Genomic DNA, 8,463 nt, shown 5'->3' on the forward strand with positions numbered 1-8,463 from the left:
TCTTATATTACTTTGACCAATTTGTTTAAGACGTTGAGATAGATGGACTACTTGCTATACCATAGTAAGCAACCATTTATATACCATTTTTCATATTCTGTTACATAGTTTCTAGTCTACAATGGTGAAAATGTTATGTTCTTTAACCTTATTAGCTCTTTCACCAAACTAGGCATGTCTTCTTGCTGATACGTTAGAGTTAATCTTAGGAAAGTTAGTCCTTCATTCTGATTATATCTGGTTCAGCACAAAGAAAAGAGCATGTGGCTAACCAATCACCAACTTTTTGGGTTATTGATGATAAATTCTCGGGACAAAGGCAACAAAAAGTCGATGACCTTATACAATTTCATCACGGGTGAAAAATGCAACTTCCGATTACATATACCTTCCAATTATTTCTGTATGATTTATTTAGGATCTTCTCATTGTTGGATGTTTTCATTGTTAGGTTTTAACAAATTAGTAGTTTTAAACCTAATTTCCCATACCACCATTAGTCTTCCCCCAATCAAAGGCAACCAATTTTATAGATTTAGAAATGATATATTGTCAAGGAACCCTTCATTAGGGTTTTTTGAGATCCTTGCATTGATTCTTTTACAAAACAAGTAGCTTATATGATTTGTAATACCGCGTCTCCATTGGCAGATTCATAGTTTTTTGCCTATATTGTCTCAAATTTAATGACTGCACTCGGTATAGGATTTTTTGTTTAGAGCTAACTAAGAAGTTACTCATCCTTAGATTACTTTTGCTTGAGCATGCTTAACATCTGTGCTTTTCCAAACCTGATGCCAATTGCTTTGAACAGGCCACAACATTATGATAATGACTATCTTACATTTGAACCATCCCCATACCATACATGATCGATGTGAAGTTCCACATCGGTTGGAAAGGGGAACGAAGCATGGTTTATAAGCGTGTGGATACCTTTCCCTTGAAGACGCGTTCCCATGAGGGAAAGTAAAACCGTGAGGGATAGGATAGGGCTCACCACCTAGCTTCCAAAGCAGACAATATCTCGGTTGGGCCTAGGAGGCCAGTGGGATTGGCAGGTAGGGATTGGAAAAGGATTCCCTCTAACCACTGAGACGCGTTTTAAACCTTTGAGGGCTGGATTGTAAGAGGATTCTGCAAGCCCAAAGAGGAAAATATCTGCATGCGGGTGGTCTGGGCTGGGCTGTTACAATCGATGTAGGATTGGATACGAGGTAACTTACTAGTGCCTCTTACATTTTCCCACACTGGTCATCACAATCCACCCCTCTTGGGGTCCAACATCACCGCTGGCATATTTCTGGCAAGGTATAGACTTTGATACCATTAGTAACGCCTTGCCTCCACTGGACTTGGTCTGGGGTATCTTCTTCAAAGCTTTCTAGAAGATTATCCATCTTTGCACTACTCCCGTCTAAGGTTGCTTAACTTCTCAATTCTTTCAAACTTTGAAGCTAACTACTTTGAAAAGACCTTAGTATTATGAAAGTGATTATCATTATATTTAAATCATTTCATAAATCACACACAGGAGCTGTGGGATTGAACACCACGTACTCTACCAATGCCCTACATTTGCCCACATTGATCATCATAATCCATCCTCCTTGGAGCTCAACATCCTCATTGGCACATTTTCGGCTCGGTACATACCATTTTTGGTTGGTATAGGCTTTGATACTATTTGTAACACCATATCTCCACCAGTGGATCTGTTACTCTCTATTGATATTGTCCTCAGTTTAAGGGATTTTTTGTTTAGGCAACCCCTGAGCATGCTTAACTTCATGTTCTTTCAAACCCTGAAGCCAACCACTCTGATAAGACTTGGGCATTATGTTAGTGGCTATCATTTTATTTGAACTGCCTCATACCACAACTACATAATGTGGGATTAAATAATAGATAACCCCCAATGACTCCTGTACCCACCCATACTGATTGTCTCATTGAACCTATTTGGCAATAAAAGGATATAAAATTGATACTTATAGCCTTGCATTCTAAAAAGATTGTATACTTGGTGTCTCTCTATCAAGAGGAATTTTGTCTATGGATGTAATTCATTCTTCTAATAAGTCTTCTCGAAGAATTAAGATTAAAGATATTGTACCAGATTTTAAGGACGAGAACATGAATTATTCATCTATACTTTTAACTTTTGTGGAAACCGTAAAGGGTGATCTTCTAATGGTGCAAAGATAAAGGTATAGGGATTGTTGGCATTGGAGATATTATAGCATATACAAAATCATATACTCGAATGTTGCAATTTGGTTGCATTCCAGTTGAAATTTAGATGGTCATTGCTTATTTTTGATGCAAAACTTGTCTTCCCATTCAGTTCATTGTATTTTGGTTTTAGCATTGAAATATGTTGGATGTAGGGTAAATCCAATATACCTTCTACATGGGTTTCGACAAAAACAATACTGCCATTTTTTTGAATGTGTAATTGAAGAGTTCAACTCTGTGAATCAATGGGAGCAGAAGAAAAACCGAAGGTTTCGAATATCTAATATTAACTCTATCATTGATTAAGTGTTTTGGATTACGTGCCTTCAATAAAGTTGTCAAAAATTTATTTTAGTACTTCGGTTTTTTTTAGATGGATTTTAAATTAGGGGTTGGTGCTATTAAGCACCAAGAGAATCGAGAATATGCATTAATTAAATTATTATCACTATTATTATTTTTGGACCTAAATTCTGTGTTTGTTTTTGTTATGTATTTGTTTATGCTTGGTATTTGAATTTTAAATATAAAGTGAGATCATACTTATTTATACATATACATACATATATATATATATATACAGTCCATCTACGGTGCGGACGGTCCTTATGCGGACCACAGTATTGGTGATGGTCTTTCATAGTATTAATGACGATTTTCTAAGAAACCGTCGTTAATACTATAAAAAATCGTCACTAATACTGCGGTTCTTATGCGGACCGTCCTCACCCTGCCATGTCATCATTCAGCTCTTTGCCACATCATCCAGTCTGCCACGTCAACACCGGTCCAAGAATTTTCTGAAATTGAAAAAAATACCCCTATATTGTTGGTATTTGCAGGTTTTCCCAGAAGTTTTGGTATTTTTAGTTGGACCTAGAACTTTTGAAAATTGCACTTTGGCCCTAAATTTTGAAGATTCAGATTTTGACCTGAGAAGAGTCAAACCCAATGTTTTTTACCATTCCGGACATATTGGTGGACTCTATTTTTTCAAATTCAGCTCCAATTTTTTGCAAGATAAGATGTCAATGGATGAGTCATATTCGGGAGCGATGATTAAGCTTACTGCCACCAACTATGCAATTTGGAGACCTCGGATGGAAGATCTTCTAAATTGCAAGGACTTGTTTGACCCCTTAGATGCCAAAGGAAAAAATCCCAATCCCATTAAAGAAGTAGAATGGAAGAAGATGAATAGGAAGACAATTGGTCAAATCTGCGAATGGATCGACCATAGTGTCTTCCATCATGTTGCATAAAAGAGATGCATACACCCTTTGGAAGAAGTTGGAGGACATGTACCAAGCCAAGACTGCTAGGAATAAAGCCTTGTTGATGAGGCGTTTGGTGAATTTGAAGTTGAAGAATGGAACTTCTGTAGCTGAGCACATTAGTATATTTCCAAACTTGGTCAACCAATTGTCTGCAGTGGAGTTACAACTAGGGGATGAAGAACAGGCACTTTTACTTCTTAGCTCTCTTCCAGACAGCTGAGAGACACTAATAGTCTCTCTTAGTAATTCAGCCCTAACGGAAAACTTATCATGGCTATGGTGACTGATGCCCTATTTAATGAGGAGGCCAAGAGGAAGGACATTAGCAATGATCAAACACATGCTCTTGTCACAGAGAAATGGGGGAGACAGTAAGAAGGTACTCATGACAGGGGGAAAGGTAGGAGCTAAAGCAGAGGCAGATCCATAGATGGAAAGAGGCCAACATACAAGTGCCATTATTGCGGCCGAGAAGGACACTTGAAGAGGTATTGCAGGAAGATGTTACGAGAGTAAAGGTAGAAAAGCAATCAGCCGAAGAAGGATGGTGAAACTTTAGTCACTGTCAAAGGAGAAGTGGCATATTGTTCCACACATGAAGAATCATGCCTTCACACTTCAAGCCAAAAAGTCGAATGGCTAGTGAATACTACAGCATCCTACCATGTTACTTCGTATATAGAATTTTTCAAAACATATAAAGCTGGAGACTTTGGCACAGTGAAGATGGAAAATAACAGCTTCACTAAGATCGTAGGAACTGGTAATATTCAGATAAAGACCAACGTTGGACATATAATTAGGAATTGAAGGATGTCCAACATGTTTTAGACTTTTGGCTTAATTTGCTATCAGGAATAGCCTTTGGCAAGGAAGGCTTTGGCAAAAGATGCTATGGTTGTTGCTCGATGACATATTTTAGGAACACTTTACAACACTCATGTGAAGATTTGTAAGTTTTAGGAACAATGTCACCCACGGTGGCTTTTATTTTGGCAAAATGGCGGGGGAGGAGAGAGAAAGAGAGAGAGGAGAGAGAGAGAGACAAAGAAAGACCACCGGCCGAATCTTGTCACACGAACTGGCCAGGCAGGAGCGCCTCTCCATTCCCAGCCATCCCCCAAAATTTCACGGCCAACCGACTGGCGACGGGTCCGGATCAGAGCGTTTTCCAACGACGGCCATTTTTCCCCTCCACCATTGGCCACCGCCGATTTGCCCAATTTCCGGCCACCCCAAGCTACACGCGCCTGTCAACTCTCTCACCCGTGGGAATTCCGGCCTACCCACCAAATTTCACGGCTACCGGACCTCCGACATGCAGGGATCGGAGTATTTTCTGGCGAGGGGCCGAAAACATTCAAACCTAGATCTCTTCGCTGTCCAGCCTCCATTTGCCTCACCACCAGTCCCGTTGGAACCCTCTCCCCTTGATCTACAAAACCCCCAAAAATCTCAGCCATCAGCCACCGGACGCACCGCCGGCGACGACGGTTGCCTGCGACCGAGGCGGCTCACCGGAAAATCCAGTTCCGGTGAGTACCTAGTTGCACCACCGGTCCCTCCCCACTAATTCTGACCCCCTGAATCCAAATCCAGGGTCCTTTTCCTCCAATTCGTGATGATTTGGGAGAATCGAAGCTCTAAAGGCCAAGAGCATTCTGGCAAGATTCCGACCACCTCGGGTCCGATCTCCGGGAAGTAAGACCGGATTCGTAATCCTCGTCACTCAAGCTTCATTTCGGAGCATGTGTGGATTGACGAATCGATCCTATGGTGGATCATGGTTTAATTGTGTGCTCCAGGTGAGTGACCCACCTTTAAAACTATTTTGGGGTGATTAATTATGTTTATTTGGTGTTAAATTGATATCTGGAATTATGCTCATGTGGTAGAAATTTAATTATAATTGTGGAAAAATATTATTTTATAAGTACGTATATGCTATTGATGCTAAATGAAAATTTGGTTTATTAATGGATTTTTTATCATTATTGTGATTTAATTGTATTTATTACGCATAAGCAAGGTATTTTCATTAGTTAATTGTATCTAGATTTTAATATTATTTTTTGGGCATAATTGGTTTAAATATTTTAAGAAAAATATTTGTTTAAGTTGGTGGTTTCAAATTTGATAATTATGCCCGTGGAGTATTATTTGATGGACTTTGTGCTACGAGAAAAATTATTGGTATATTGTTATCAATGGTTTTGTACTGGAAATGTTAAAGGAAAATGTGGGATGGTGAATTTGAAAACTGGTATAATTCCTACGGTGATTTTTGGAAAATCGGTACGGTAATAAAAAATTTAATAATTGGTTTTAGATGCACTCATACAGTATTGGTGTTCTGGCTGTATATGTGGATTAACGCGCAAGTTATTATGTCTCCTGTGAGTTGCCATTGGACCGAGGGCAGGCAAGTTTGATATTGGCCATAACCACCCCCTTCCATGGCCAGGATGACGGTTTCAGCAGCGGCGCTGTCGAGACGCCGAAGCGTCGTATGCAAGTTTCTCTTTTTAACCTCCCCGCCAGTCGGTGCTCGGGACGCTGAGTATCGGAGGGCATCACTGGTATATGGTGTGGTGCGTCAAGTATAAATTTTCAGATAGAAATTTCAAACCCTAAAGTGTTCAAAAATTATTTATTGTGTTTTATTACATTTTATTTATAATTGGGTTATTTAATTATTATTTATTAAATTAACGATTCCTTGGTTTTGGGGCATACGAATAACGGGTTTTGGTGAAAATGTTTTAAAAGGGGAACATTTCCAACGGAGTGAATAGTGAGGGTTTTGAGAGAAAGTATTACTTTCAAATGTTATTATTATTTATTTATTTAAATTGTTTGGTATTGAGTAATTAAATTCCTTTATTTGTTATATTATTAATATTAAAAGTGTACAGTAGTTAGGGTCACTCACTTAGATGATTAGCATCTCACGTCTTTAAATTCCATTCCCCTAGGTCCAGGTTGGGAGATGTTGATCGTTCGGGGCGAGTCCGACGTCTCAGTTCATTGCTGAAAGTCCAAGGAGCATTTCTTCCCTTTTTCCTCTTCATCTTGTATTGCTTCCTTATCTGTCATTGTATTAATTGTATAATGCTCTGTATACTGTATTGGACATTTAGTTATTAATTATGCACTGATTTACTGTTATTCATTTGGAGTGCTGCAAATTTGTGGAATCAACTTATAGTAATGTGGGAGGAATAAGGGGATGTATATAGAAGTGTGTTTTTAGTGCACGAAATTTGTGGTAAGTCCAACCCTTAGGGGAGGTTCTGCCGGATTTTCCATTAGAGGGTCCGGTAGGATTTTCTTGGGATCAGGGCTTGTCTAGGGTTCCGGTGAGGAAATTTGGACGGGTCCTGACAGTATTTGAATCTCAACTTGTTTTGCCCATAACTTTCAAACCGTAGCTCCGTTTTTGACGTGCTACTAGTCTACGAACTCGTGCCAACGTGTACTTCGTAACGGTACCTCAGTCATCCTAGAATTCCATCCGAGTCAAAAAGTCAACTTTTGACCCCTTTGGTCAACAGTCAATGGTCAAAGTCAACAGTCAATGGTCACCCTCGATCAAAGTTGGAAAATTTCCGGTGTACTTCGGTACGAGGTGTTACAAAATGGTGTAGTCGAGAGAATGAATCGGACGATTATGGAGAAGGTCAGAAGTATGATCAGTATGGCTAAGCTGACAAAGTCATTCTAGGGAGAAGCTGTTCCTGCCACCTTCTATTTGATTAACAGATCGCCATCAGCACCACTAAATTTTGAAATTCCAGAAAAAGTGTGGTTTGGTAAGAATCCTTCATACTCTCATTTAAGAGTATTTAGATGTTTAGCCTTTGCACATGTATCCAAGGAGTTCAGACAGAAGTTCGACGCAAGGACTGCTCAATGCATCTTTATTGGATATGGAGATGAAGAACTCGGATACAGATTATGGGATCCAAAAGCAAAGAAGGTTATTAGAAGTAGGGATGTAGTATTCCATGAAAACCAGACTATAGAAGACATTGGGAAGCCAATGAAGTCTTCTAGTACCAGTACCCATGATTTTGTTCCTGATCCAACACCAACACAACTCACCACAGATGACAACAAGGTGCATAGAGAATTAATAGAAGCAGAATAGGAGAGAGAAAAGGATATTGAGCAAGGAGATGCTCAAACACCAAAAGCTGCAGGACCATCACAACAGTTAAATGATGGTACACTTCTCCAAAGATCTGAACGAGGCCGTATTTTGTCAAAGAGATATACAGAATCTCAATATATTCTGCTTACTGAAAATGGGGAGCCAGAGAATTTTCAGGAAGCTAATTCTCATCAAGACAAAGGAAAATGACTGCATGCAATACAAGATGAGATGGAATCTTTGCAGAAGAACCATACCTATGAGTTGGTTGAGCTTCCAAAGGGAAAGAAGGCACTGAAAAACAAATGGGTGTTCAAGCTCAAGAAACATAGCAGCGGACATGTGGTGAAGCACAAAGCCCATTTGGTTGTCGAAGATTTTCTTCAGAAGAAAAGAATTGATTTTGGTGAGATTTTCTCGCCAATGGTGAAGATGACTTTGATATGAATTATTCTCGGTTAAGTAGCCTGTTTAGACCTAGTGCTTGAGCAGATGGATGTGAAAATAACATTTCTTCATGGTAATCTATATGAGGAGATTTATATGGAGCAGCTAGAAGGTTTTGAGGTTTCAGGGGAAGAGAACCTCGTTTGCAAGCTAACAAAGAGCTTGTATGGCGTCAAGCAAGCACCTAAACAATGGTACAAGAACTTTGACTCTTTTATAGTGAGTCAAGGATACAAGAAGACTGATGCAGACTAGTGTGTTTATATTCAGAGATTTCAATATGCAAACTGCATTGCACTTTTGCTGTATGTTGATGACATGTTGATTGTCGGACAAGATGCAATGAAA

The sequence above is a fragment of the Ziziphus jujuba genome, chromosome 3, assembly GCF_031755915.1.
Source record: "Ziziphus jujuba cultivar Dongzao chromosome 3, ASM3175591v1".
NCBI lineage: Eukaryota > Viridiplantae > Streptophyta > Magnoliopsida > Rosales > Rhamnaceae > Ziziphus > Ziziphus jujuba.